At 45.7% G+C, this 12,529-nt stretch overlaps 1 protein-coding gene across 4 annotated transcripts in view; it reads left to right on the forward strand.

Annotated features, from left to right (window-relative positions):
* The window catches only part of LOC129779502 (uncharacterized), a 247,500-nt gene that overhangs the window by 131,901 nt on the left and 103,070 nt on the right, over positions 1 to 12,529 (forward strand). The window contains exon 5 of one of the 4 annotated variants that reach the window (XR_008743682.1): positions 318 to 3,314. The exons of 2 other annotated variants lie outside the window; for them this stretch is intronic. The gene's annotated coding sequence lies outside the window, so the exon portion shown is untranslated. Of the gene's footprint in view, positions 1 to 317; positions 3,315 to 5,389; positions 5,581 to 12,529 lie in introns of those variants that run through there. One more of the 4 variants, XM_055787009.1, reaches the window with a different exon arrangement.

Below are 12,529 nucleotides of genomic sequence, written 5' to 3' on the forward strand. Positions count from 1 at the left end.
TCTTCCACACTGTCAAATGCTGGGAATGTATTTGAGGCTAAGCTATGACCAAAAGAGAGAGTCGATGTAGAGAAATCGATCAAATCACTTACACCCCTTTCATTCTAAGCCCCTCAAATGTGATGAATGAACGTTTTAAGCGGTGAGCGTTCCCCGTGAACACTGTTGTTTAATTACAGAACGATGAACGTCAAATGAATAAAACTTAAAAATGTTGAGATGTCATTTGACATTTTCAGTTCGAAGGTCGTTTGAATGTTCATTTTATGATGTTCATTAATGACACAGCACATTTTTTTTTCTTTTTTTTTTTATAGAGGTGAGGAACGCTCTACCAGCCTTATCTGGGAAGGGTTAACCCAGACGTCGAGTGGGGATCGCACCCACAAAAACCAAGCCCTCTACTCGTTGCCTTATTCCCCCTGGGACCACATCTAGGCGACTACTTCAGGGGGCGGCTGTGCTCATGCACTCTTCGAGTTTTCAACGCTGACTAGCGTTGTCCTTCCCTTTTTCTCAACATCTTTTTGTCTCTCTATTCGCTTTTCATTCCACTGCGCTTATGTCCTCTTCGCAGGCATCCATTTACCCGTCGAGACGTGTACCGATTAGGAATTGCCCTCCAACTTGACGCGCAACCCGTCACAGTCACCATCGCGGGATTTCTCACCTGTCGAGACGTGCACCGATTAGGAAGCGCCCTCCAACTTGACGCGCGCCCCGTCACAATCACCCTCGCAGGATTTCTCTTCCCAGCGGAGTGCCGATTAGGTAGTGCCCTCCTACATGACGCGCACTCCGTCACAGCTACTCTCGTGGGGTATACACCATTTTGATCACGGCTTCATCCTTCGCGGTGTTTCTCCATCCAGGCCACGATCAGGCGTTGCCAGGCAGGCATTTTTGCTGTTCTCCGCGGCAGTATCCGGTTACCTGTCGAGACGTGCACCGATTAGGAAGCGCCCTCCAACTTGACGCGCGCCCCGTCACAGTCACCCTCGCAGGATTTCTCTCCCAGCGGAGCGCCAATTAGGTAGTGCCCTCCAACATGACGCGCACTCCGTCACAGCTACTCTCGTGGGGTATGCACCATTTTGATCATGGTTTCATCCTTGATGCTCGCTCCTTCGAAACGTTCGCAGTGTTTCTCCATCCAGACCACGATCAGGCGTTGCCAGGCAGGCATTTTTGCTCTTCTCCGTGGCAGTATCCGGTTACCTGTCGAGACGTGCACCGATTAGGAAGCGCCCTCCAACTTGACGCGCGCCCCGTCACAGTCACCCTCGCAGGATTTCTCTCCCCAGCGGAGCGCCGATTAGGTAGTGCCCTCCAACATGACGCGCACTCCGTCACGGCGGCTCTCGGGGGGGACTATCCGGTACTACAGCCGTCTCGATTATTCATCTCTTATGGTCAGGCGTTATCCGCATGCTGGTCGGTCCTCCACTTCCGCTGTAGCTCGGACATGATATGTACGATTGCACTGTTTACTGCGTTCCAGGTGCCCTCGTCACGACACATTTCCTCCACGATGTTCCCAGCATGAAGGGTAGGCAGCCCCTCACGCACTGTGGTGAATCTGGGACATTCGAATACGATGTGTTCCGGTGTTTCCTCCACATTTCCACACTCCGGACAAAGAGGCGATCTTGCGTGTCCGAACCGGTGCAGATACTGCCTGAAGCAGCCATGACCAGACAAAAACTGCGTTAGATGGAAATTTACCTCTCCGTGTTTCCTGTTCACCCAGCCCATTAGTGTCGGTATGAGCCTGTGCGTCCACCTGCCGTTTTGCGCGGCACTCCACTCTTGCTGCCACCTAGCCATCGACTCCGCCCTCATTAGCTTCCGGATTCCTCTGGTTCCCCTCCTCCTATAGCACTCGCTGTCCTCCGCCAAGATGATGTCTATGGGGACCAACCTGGCTATGACGTAGACCGCTTCTGTTGACACGGTTCTGTACGCACTCGCGACTCGCATCGCCATGAGCCGGTACGTACTATTCAGCCTCTTCGTGTTCCGCTGAGTTTCTAACGCCGCGATCCAGGCTGGACTACCGTAACGTAGTGTCGATGAGGAGACACTAGCCAAGAGGTGCCTCTTGCTGCTGCTTGGGCCAAAGTTGTTGGGCATGATTCGTGTCAGTGCATTGATTGCCTTCGTTGCTTTTTTACAAGCGTAGTCGACGTGACTGTTGAAGTTCAGTCGATCGTCGATCTGCACCTCCAGGTATTTTAGGTCTCGCTTCGAGGTTATCGAGTGCTCTCCAATTGTGATTTCTGCACGTTGCACCGCCCTGCGGTTGCTGACAATCAGCATTTCCGTCTTGTGGTGGGCTATCTGCAGTTTCACACTTTGCATCCACCTTCCGATCATGTCTATCGACTCGGTCGCGAGCATTTCGACCCGTTCCAAAGATTCCCCTGTCGCGAGAATAACGATGTCATCCGCGAAGCCAATGATCTCCACACCTCTGGGCAGATTCAGTTTTAGTACACCATCGTACATACTGTTCCAGAGCGATGGGCCCAGGATAGAGCCCTGCGGAACTCCCGCCGTAGTTTTAATCTGCGCCTGGCCCGTGTTTGTCTCGTACACCAGCACACGGTTCTCGAAGTAGCTTCTCAGTATTCTACACAGGTAGTCTGGGACTTTCATCGTGTGGAGCGCAGTCGCGATGGCCTCCCAGCTGGCACTATTGAACGCGTTCTTAACGTCGATCATTATCACTGCGCAGTATCGATTTCCTCTGAGCTTCTGTTTGGATGCTCTGTTGGCTCTTTCGACCACTATGCGAATGGCATCTACCGTGGATATCCCTTTCCGAAATCCGAATTGATTATCGGACAGTCCACGAACTCCCTCCGTGCATTCCGTCAGCCTATTAAGGATGATTCTTTCCAAAAGTTTCCCAAGAATGTCCAACAGGCATATGGGTCTATACGATGCTGGACCACCCGGCGTCTTTCCTGGCTTGGGCAGTAGTACTAGCTGTTGTACCTTCCATCGATCCGGAAAGTAGCATTCGTCTAGACACTTCTGCATGGCTGTCCTGAACATATCAGGGAATGCTAGGACTGCCGCTTTCAAAGCTACGTTGGGGATTCCATCTGGGCCAGGCGCTTTCTTCGTTTTTAGGCGTTTGATAGCTGCAACTAGCTCATCGTTCGTCACATCTCTGCGTTCGATGCTATCCTCATCCTCTCCATATGGCGTGGGTGGCCAGGTCGTTGGGTCGTGCTGCGGAAATAACCCTTCCACGATAATTTTTAATTTTTCGGGACACATTTCGGAAGGTGTCGTTGGGCCCCTGAGCTTCGCCATCACCATTCGGTAAGCATTGCCCCATGGATTGACGTCCACGTCCCGACATAACTCCCTGAAGCAATTAGATTTGCTCCGCTTAATCGCCCGTTTAAGAGTGGATCTAGCCTCTCTGAATTCCACTCTCCGCTCTTCTCTGGTGTCTATGCTTGACCGTTGGAAACGTCTTCTGGCGCTAAGGCAGTTGGCCCGAAGCACGCCAAGTGCCTCGCTCCACCAATAGGCTGGAGGTCGCTTATACCTGGGTTCCCTTTTTCTTGGCATTGTTATATCACATGCTGTTGCTAGCGTTTCCGTCAGTTCATCCGCGTTCATGTTCAAGACGTCGCTTTCCACGCGTAGTGCTTCGATGAAAAGGTCCTTGTCAAAGGTTTTTGTCTTCCACCTGCGCGGGCATGTCCTATTTATCCGTACTGCCACGGAGTTTCGTTGGCCAATGGTATAACGGATGGCTTGATGATCACTGTGGGTGTATCCTTCACATACCCTCCACCTCATTTTCGTCATTAACGAAGGACTGCAGAAAGTCAAGTCGATGATGGACTCTCGACCCTCTCGGCGGAAGGTACTAGTGGTGCCCTCGTTGCACAGGGTAACATCCAACTTGGCTAGAGCTTCTAGTAAACTAGTCCCTCTCGCGTTGGTGCATCTGCTTCCCCAAGTTTAAACACTTGAAACATCGCTCCAGTTGCTTGGGAACAGGCGGAATGATTCTAAAACGACCCACAGCCCAGCAGACGTTTATACTCTCTAACTTCAGTAACTTGTTCGCTGCGTCCGTTGAGAGACGAATCGTTGCGGTCTGCGTCCCGCGATACGCCTTTCGTAGTCGGATTTTCATCGGAACTTTGCCCAGGATGTTTTCCTCCTCCAACTTCTGACGTAGGTCTATCTCGGTGGTGAACAGACTGAGGTTCCTGCATTCTATCGATGCCTCGGAGGATAAGGCCCTTACGTTCGCTCCATCGCCGAGAACCCTTTCTACAAGATCCTTGAATGCTGAGCTCCTGATTTCTGGGTCTCTCTTCAGCTCGAACAGCATTTCGCCGTTCTGGGTGCGCCTGGACTTCACCACGCTCTCCTCCAGTTTCTTGAGGCCAGGGTCCTCTCGCATTTTTTTAAAGAGATCAGCGTATGATACGTTGCCCTTCGCTTCGACGATGAGTGCATCGCCTTTGTCTCTCGCCCGCCGAGGATTAGGCTTCTTGTCTTTTGGCCCCTGCCACTTTTCATTCTCTTTCTTATTTTTTTCCACTATTTTCACTTTTCTCTCCCTCTCTTTTTCTTCGTTCCTTTGTTTTTTCTTGTTTCTTTTCCTAACCGTGCTCCAGTCGTTTCTCTTGCTATCGGTGCTGATCTGGTCATCGCTGTCACCCAGCTCTTCGCTGTCGCCCTGGGCGGCACTATCGTCTTGATCATCGTTGTCGTGATCGTCCTTGCGTTTTTTGAACATTTCTTCTTCTGCTGGTGAATCCTTTTTTCTTTTTTCCGAACGGTTTCGACGAATCTTTGGCGTCACCTGTCCAGCTGCAGCTCTTTGCAACGCTTCTGCGAGTGCCTTCTCGGCGGTTTTCGTCCTTTCGACGAGTCCATCGTGCTCCTTCAAAGCTCATCCCAAGAGAGATCTTATACCCGACATCCTGGTCTTGATCTCCTTATGCACGTTGGGTTTGTCCTGCACGAAGGTGTCGAGTTCTTTGACCCTCAACATGATCGTGCTCAGGATGCTATCTCCAGTCAGCCCTCCTTCCTGGGTTAAACTACCGCTGGACTTTGGCAGGAACAGGGGATTGATCCCCCGACTTTGCTGGGTCTCAGGTATTCCTCCATTACTGCCGCTAGGGCCTGGTGTTTCCACTTGTTTGAGTATTGGCGATCGCAGAAGCTTTTTACTACGAATGAACGCGTTGGCTTGGTCACCTGTATCCATCATACTCTCTCTTCGTTCTTCGTTGGTTTTGTAGGTTGTCTCCATTTTGGTTGGGTCCCTACTTCGGGCCGCTATCTCCGCTCGTTGTACATAGTCGCCTTTTTGTGATCCCATGGTTATCTATGCAAGCAGTGAGGCCATGCAGGGGTTGACACGGTCCTTCATGGGGACCGTGTTCAGAGCCGGATCAGCGCAAGTCAGGAATGTGACATCTGATGCCTAGTACCTAGTGCCAAGGCCTAGACGAGCATCGAACGTACCCGAAGACTTGCCAAGTTGTTACCGGGACGGGGGCAACCGTACTATTAACCCACACGCCATTTCAGGTAGGTGTCACCCTTCCTTACTCAGGGAGCAGAATAGCACGACTGTCGGCTTTTAGCATCGCATGTTATCCGTTTTCGTGTCTTGTCCGTTTTCCATGTCATACCAGTATGTCGTAATCAGGATCTTACTGGCGTCGATCCTGATGTGCTCGGCACTCCTCTCGTTGCTCCTGTACACGGTATTTCCCCCGTGCATTCTCCATAGGCTTTACCGCGCCCTTACTCGCGTTGTCACCCGATTAGTCGCCTTCTACGACAGGGACAGGGACGTAGACCCGAAGTGCTATTCTAGGCCGGCAGCTCCACGGCTCAATGACACAGCACATACATCTCTATAAATAGTCATATGATGGTTACCACCAGCAAGGCTGGTTGTGACATTTCAATTTTTGACGGATTACGTCTTTCAGGAAGGGTGCCAAATCAGAAAACAGGTCACGTTTTTATGAAATAAAGTTAACGCTAATAAATTTCTAAATGCAACCATATAACCATCAAGATATTTAAAAAAAATATTTCTAATTTATTGTTTGAATTGATGTATTACAAAACATCATAACTCAAAATACAGATGTCTGATTAAAATATGATGTTTCACAAAATTGTTATAAAATTGTTAAAATACATTATTAAATAATCTTACTCAAAAATGAAATTTAATATTAAAATTTTTTATAATGAAAATAGTTCTAGTAAAATGTCGGAATTTGTATTGTGCAGCAGCAGTATCATCTGATCATCTGATATCACGAATATATATTGATATTTCACAAACATGATTTTTATTAGTTTAAATTGGTTATATCTCGAGAACGATTAGTCCTAAGATAATACGTTGTATATAGTTTTTCATGTTGAAAAGTGTGTAGATTTTATTTTTTATATTACTTTTCTCAAATGGTTAAAGTATTGAAATTTCGTATTTAAAAAAAACTCAAATCTCCATTTAGGTGAGTCTAACACGAAACCACTATACGTCGAATAACAATATTTAAATGAATATCGAAGGTGGAATGTTCTGAAATACAAAAGTATTAAATATTAAATTCCATTTTCGAGTAAAATTTTTCAACAGTGTATTTTAATTGTTATTTTTTTCTAAATAGCCGATTCATTTTCCAACAACTTTGTTAAACATTATATTTCAATCAGGCATCTGGATTTTTTACCGTCTTATACTTCTTCTACACTTCATCAATGAGGAATTGAAACACAGCAGACAATATACGTTCTCACAATATCTAAAAATCCCAACCCACAAATTGGACTTCCCAGCTCAAATGTATCAGATAACCACGTCCATTGCAGTGCAAAATGCAAACTCGTTATATAGATAGTGTTTTTGTCTTGGCGTTTCATTTGCATGTCATTATCGTGCAACGCCATCATCGACGCCACTGCGGAGTCTTTGCTACTGCAGCATTGTTTATTCAGTTTTTTTGTCGCTAAAAATGTTTCACTCCTAAGCTCATAATAATATTCTGCGTGTTGTGACGGATTTCGGTTAATTTCGCTAACAATAACAAATAACCTTCCCCTCCCCGAACCAATAATGCTGATCATTAGAATCAGTTTAGTTGTTTGTGTAGTTGTATTTACCGACAGACGTCTGAAGAAACATATCGTATCTCGGCTACCGGTCAGCCATAATGGCAGTCTATGTTTGCGATAGATTCTCGCCATCAAACAAAAAGCCACGAGTCACAAACAAACCCGATTTCCAGCGAAAGACAACGTTCGATTGATACTGTTTGTGTTGATTCAACACAATTTTCACGTCTTTGCGCGTGTGATGTTCGCCATGGAGACAAATCGGGAGACTGAGGTGGGGTTTACAGTGATGGGAGGGGAGATGAGAGCATGGAGATATTTCTGTCTCGTTGGGTAAACAATTTCTGGAAAAAAATCACATCACAAACAACCTTACGGTGTTTATTTTAGGCGTATTCAGCTGCATAGCAACAATGTCTCCTGTATCCCTTTCTTGTTTTAATTCCCGAGGAACATTATATCTTCCTGTTTAAATATTCAAATAATGGTAAACACCAGCGCACATGATTGTGCATAAACTGCAACGCATTAACACTCCCCGCTGTCGCTCCCTAAAATTACTGTAATTAACAGTCAACGCTTGGGTAGGATAATACTTGATACATGTCGACCGTTATATGGCTTCCAAATTCCAGGAATTCATTTTATTATTTGACAAAATATATCCCCTCCTAAATGCCTAAACCATTATGATACCTTCATTTGGTACCACCCTCGTTTCTGTTTCTGCTGAGGTGTGCGTTCCGGATGATCGATAGCGATAATAAACTTGTTCCGAATACCCGAGGGTCGTGCATTCGGAATGTTGAAAATGTTAACATTGAATGTTGTTGGAGGCAAGGCGGGCATTATCCTCGACTCTGACAGTTAAATTGCAATATGAGTTTGTTTGATCAATATCCACCTGTTGGGTGGAGAAGTTTATTCCACTTGTTTCGTACGAATCGCTGAGGAAATCTTCAACAGTTGGAGTTAAATGAAAGAAAAAAATCGTTTTCCGATTTCGAGCCGAAAGTTCATTGTCACATTCCTGCTTCTGTCACCAGGTTTACAGTCCATCTCGTACGATTTCTCCGTTGACCAGAATGACACAGTTTGCATTGCTGATCTCCACCACCGTAAAAACCGCAAACGCCTACGAAGCGTAGAACTGGCAAGTGGCAAATTCAATTATAAATAAACTGAATTAAACAATTTACAACCATGCGTCTCTACGAACTCACATCAAACCGCAACATGGTCGGGTGCCGTATGCAGTGACTGACTGACTGACTGTGCTCAATGTTTAGTTCATTAACACGGATAGCTAACAACAATTAACACAAATTGTGCGTGATGGCGACATGGATGTGGTCTCGAGCAGCCGGTTCCGCACAAGAACCGACAGCTCCATGTTGTTCCCAAAGGTTGGTTGGTGACAAAAAGTGAAATTATTATTGTCGATTGACAAAAGAGGCGAGAAATTTGTCATTAGTCAGTGAATCGGTGTTACCGCAGACCCGCATTCCGTCAACCACAGTTGACCTCCTGACAGACTTTCGCATTCCGCTGATGGTTTGTAACTCACTTTATGGTGGCAGTGAAGTTCGAACACTTTGTCGATGAACTTCAATGAACCACGGGTGGATGAGGTTTGAGAATTGCTTTTGCATAGATTGCTAGCAATACCCGGCTGTTCAATTGCAGCAAACCAATTCTACCGGCAAAGCCCTTTCGATGCCCATCGATTCACTTAATACAGGGCAGGGCTTAATGCAATAATTTAAACATCCATTTAGGAGAAGGTGGAGCTGCCCACAAAGTGGCCTCTATTATTCACACATTGGAAATCGATTACTGTAATTGAAGTTTCAAGATGAATTTAAGCGGTTACACACTTGGCTGCGCGTAAGTTGCTACTCGATATGCTACGCTGGCAGGGCTCTTCGATTATGCGGGCTTTGTCCGGACCAGTTTTCCCTTTTGATGTGTGTGCTGTGTGCATTATTCTTCTTTGTAATGCTAATGAAACATGGTTTCCAACACCCGCTGCTAGCGCTGCTGAAACTAAAATCGCTAGTGCAGAAGCAATTGTTCGGTACGATATCAGTTTTCACCTCATTTAAATATGGTATGTAAAATCCTTGCCGTCTCGTTCCGATTTGTGGGCGAGATGAAATTGAGAAATCTGTCCTAACTACCTAGACTGTCATGTTCAAAAATTATGAAACAATGCGAAGAAAATACAACGAATATTCAAAAATACAAAAACATAATTCTGCCATCATATAAAAGTAGAAGGGTATATGTCTGAGGACACCTGATCATCATTCAATGAATAACATTTTTATCAACATTCAGCTCTTTAAACTAGGCTCATGTCGAAACTTTGGGAATAATACACTTCAACCACTTTCTTTAGCCGCACCCTAATTTTACATTGTTTGCAAACGGAGGAGATCTGACGTAGTGGTAACATCCGTACCTCTTACGCTCAAGGTCACGAGTTCAATTCTCACTCCCGAACCAGCCAAACGTGTTGAAAGTCACTATAATACAGAAAAAAATGGTTTGCAGTGTTTACAACGCAACGCAATGTTTTGTAACAATGTGCGCCTGTCAGTATTGACAAAAAAATTATGTGGCATAATCCATTTCAGTCATATATTGCAGCATGTGTTTTCAACATTCTGAACGTCAATTTTGTATAACCGCAAATAATGTAATACCTCGGTTTGATTTTGTTTGCCGATTTGCTGAAGCACACAACTTCAACAAACTAAAATGAGTTCCAAACGAAAAAAAAGAGAAGAGAGAAATAGTCGATGAATCTCTCATTAACTTATTAATGAAAGCCCACACCTAAGCTATCATTATTTTGAATAGTTTTTTTTCACTGTACCCCAAACATGGTTAATGAATGGTTAATGAATGTATTCCTTGTTGTTATTTGAAAATTCAAAACCGTAGTCATGACGCTTACTGAACATTTTTTGATTTTGATTTTCTAATATTTCTACTGATAACTGATTGTTATATTATTGTCCGAAGCATTTTTTTTTCGTAAAAGATGCATACGACATGCTCTTCTACACTCGACAAAAAATTACAGGAACAGAGTTCGAAGTCGAAAATTTTAAGTGATTTTTAAAATGCTATAACTTCGTGAAAAATCAAGAGATGGGATGTACATCATTTTGAATTTCAAGATTTGGAATATTTTACAAACACATTTTAATTCTGGTGTATGTGGATTAGGGTGCCAATGAAAATGGTCATCTCGAATTTCAATAAGTTACCACATACAAAATGTTCACCACCTCGGAGAAACACCCTGTGCCAAATTTCAGCTTAATCGGGAGAGTGGCGCAAAGCGGTCAAAGTTTGAGTTTTTTGAAAATCGAAAAATAACCCAAAGGAGGAGTAAAGTGTTGTGAGTAGCAACGCAGCGAGCAACGTCAACTCGAAGCAACCATTGCTTGTCAATTATTTTCTCTATCACTTTGAAAACTACAACCGTTAAATACAGACGTTTAATCTTTTAGTTGTGTCTTTTCAACTCCGGTCCGATTGTTCCATCCGCCAATAGGTTATGGGCCCTTTTCCCGCGGAGTCGAAACACTGGTGAAGAAACATAAGTTGCAGCTAATCTATCACGATGGGAGAAAGGCTGGTGTCGTTCGCGAAGCTCAATGGCTCCAACTACGATAATTGGAGCTTCCGGATGAAGCTGTTGCTGACCAAGGAGGGCAACTGGACGTCTGTAACGAATGCGAAATCGGAACCGGTCACTGATGCGTGGAAAACCAAGGAGCGCTGGCATCGATCGGATTGGCCGTGGAGGACAACCAATTGCTCCACATAAGGAAGGCCAAATCAGCAGCGGAGGCGTGGAAAGCTCTGGAAAATTTCCACGTGAAGCAAACCTTTTCGACGAAGGTTTCTGTGAGGATTTTCTGAAGAAAATCCTCACTTCACGTCTAGAGAGGAACGGTGATATGGAAGCGCACGTATCAAAGATGACGGATTTGTTTGTAAAGCTCGACATTTTAATGCCACAGAAGATCCTGGACGAACAGCTGTGTGTGACCATTTTGTTCAGCGGTCTGCCAGAGGAGTACGAGACGTTGGTAACCGCTCTTGAAGCCCGACCGGAGGAGGATTTAACCCTGGACATGGTAAAGAGCAAGCTTATTGACGAGTGGCAGAAGAAGAAGTAGCGCAAAAGTGATGAAGGAGATTCGGAAGCCGTGCTGTATGCAGATTCGAATACTGAAAATGATCGGTGTTTTTTCTACAAAAAGTTGGGTCACCAGAAGGAAAGTTGTGAAAAATTCCGAGCGTGGAAAGTTGCGAAAGGAAGCGATCTGGTATCCAAGCAGCCGATAGCGGTAACCAAGCAGCATAAAGCAAACCATGTAACGCATAATGACGACGAAGATCACTACGCGTTTCTCACTGGATGTGCCAATCAAGCCGGAAAGCGGTGGATTTTGGATTCCGGCGTAACCTGTCACATTGCAAACTACCGTAATTTCTTCGAGGATCTGGATGAATCAATTACAGAGAACGTGTGGATTGCCAACGGGACGAAAGTGTGTTCTAAAGGCAGGGGTGCTGGACGGATAAACGTTATTGATGGTGTCGGTCAAGAACGTGCAGTGCAAGTTGAATGTGCTCTGCTCATACCAGAAATGATGTCAAGTTTGTTGTCTGTGAAGCGGCTGGTGCAAAGAGGTTTTACCGTTACATTCGATGCAAGCAGTGCGAGAATCATGAGAGGTGACAAACTGTGCGCGACGGCGGAGTCTGTTGGAAATTTGTTCGTGCTTCGGCAAACCATCGGGAGTGCATCTATAGCAGTGTCGAGTGATGATTGTGTCCATGCCTGGCATAGGCGGTTCTGCCATAGGGACTGTGAAGCGGTGCTGAAATTGCAGACAATGGCTGATGGCGTAAAAGTGAAGAGTTGCAGCTGTACTGGCCCATGCGAAGTGTGCATTGAAGGGAAGCTGCACAGGGTGCCATTCCATAAGGTTTCAGGAAATGTATCGTCTGCAGTAATGGATTTGGTTCACACCGATATTTGTGGACCAATGCGTACGCAGACTGTGGGCGGAAGGCGATACTTTATCACGTTCATCGACGATCACAGCAAAATGGGATCATTGGGCAGCTGACGGCACCGTATACCCCACAGCAAAACGGGGTTGCCGAAAGGAAGAACCGGTATCTCGTCGAGATGGCTAGGTACATGCTCATCGATGGAAATCTGAATAAACGCTTCTGGGAAGAGGCGGTGGTGACAGCAAACTACATGCAGAACCGGTTGCCGTCGCGGTCGATCACTGGCACACCATATCAGCGGTGGTTTGGAAGGAAGCTCAATCTTGGACACATTCAGCGGTTTGGCGTAGAC

The sequence above is a fragment of the Toxorhynchites rutilus genome, chromosome 3 (assembly GCF_029784135.1).
Source record: "Toxorhynchites rutilus septentrionalis strain SRP chromosome 3, ASM2978413v1, whole genome shotgun sequence".
Lineage (NCBI taxonomy): Eukaryota > Metazoa > Arthropoda > Insecta > Diptera > Culicidae > Toxorhynchites > Toxorhynchites rutilus.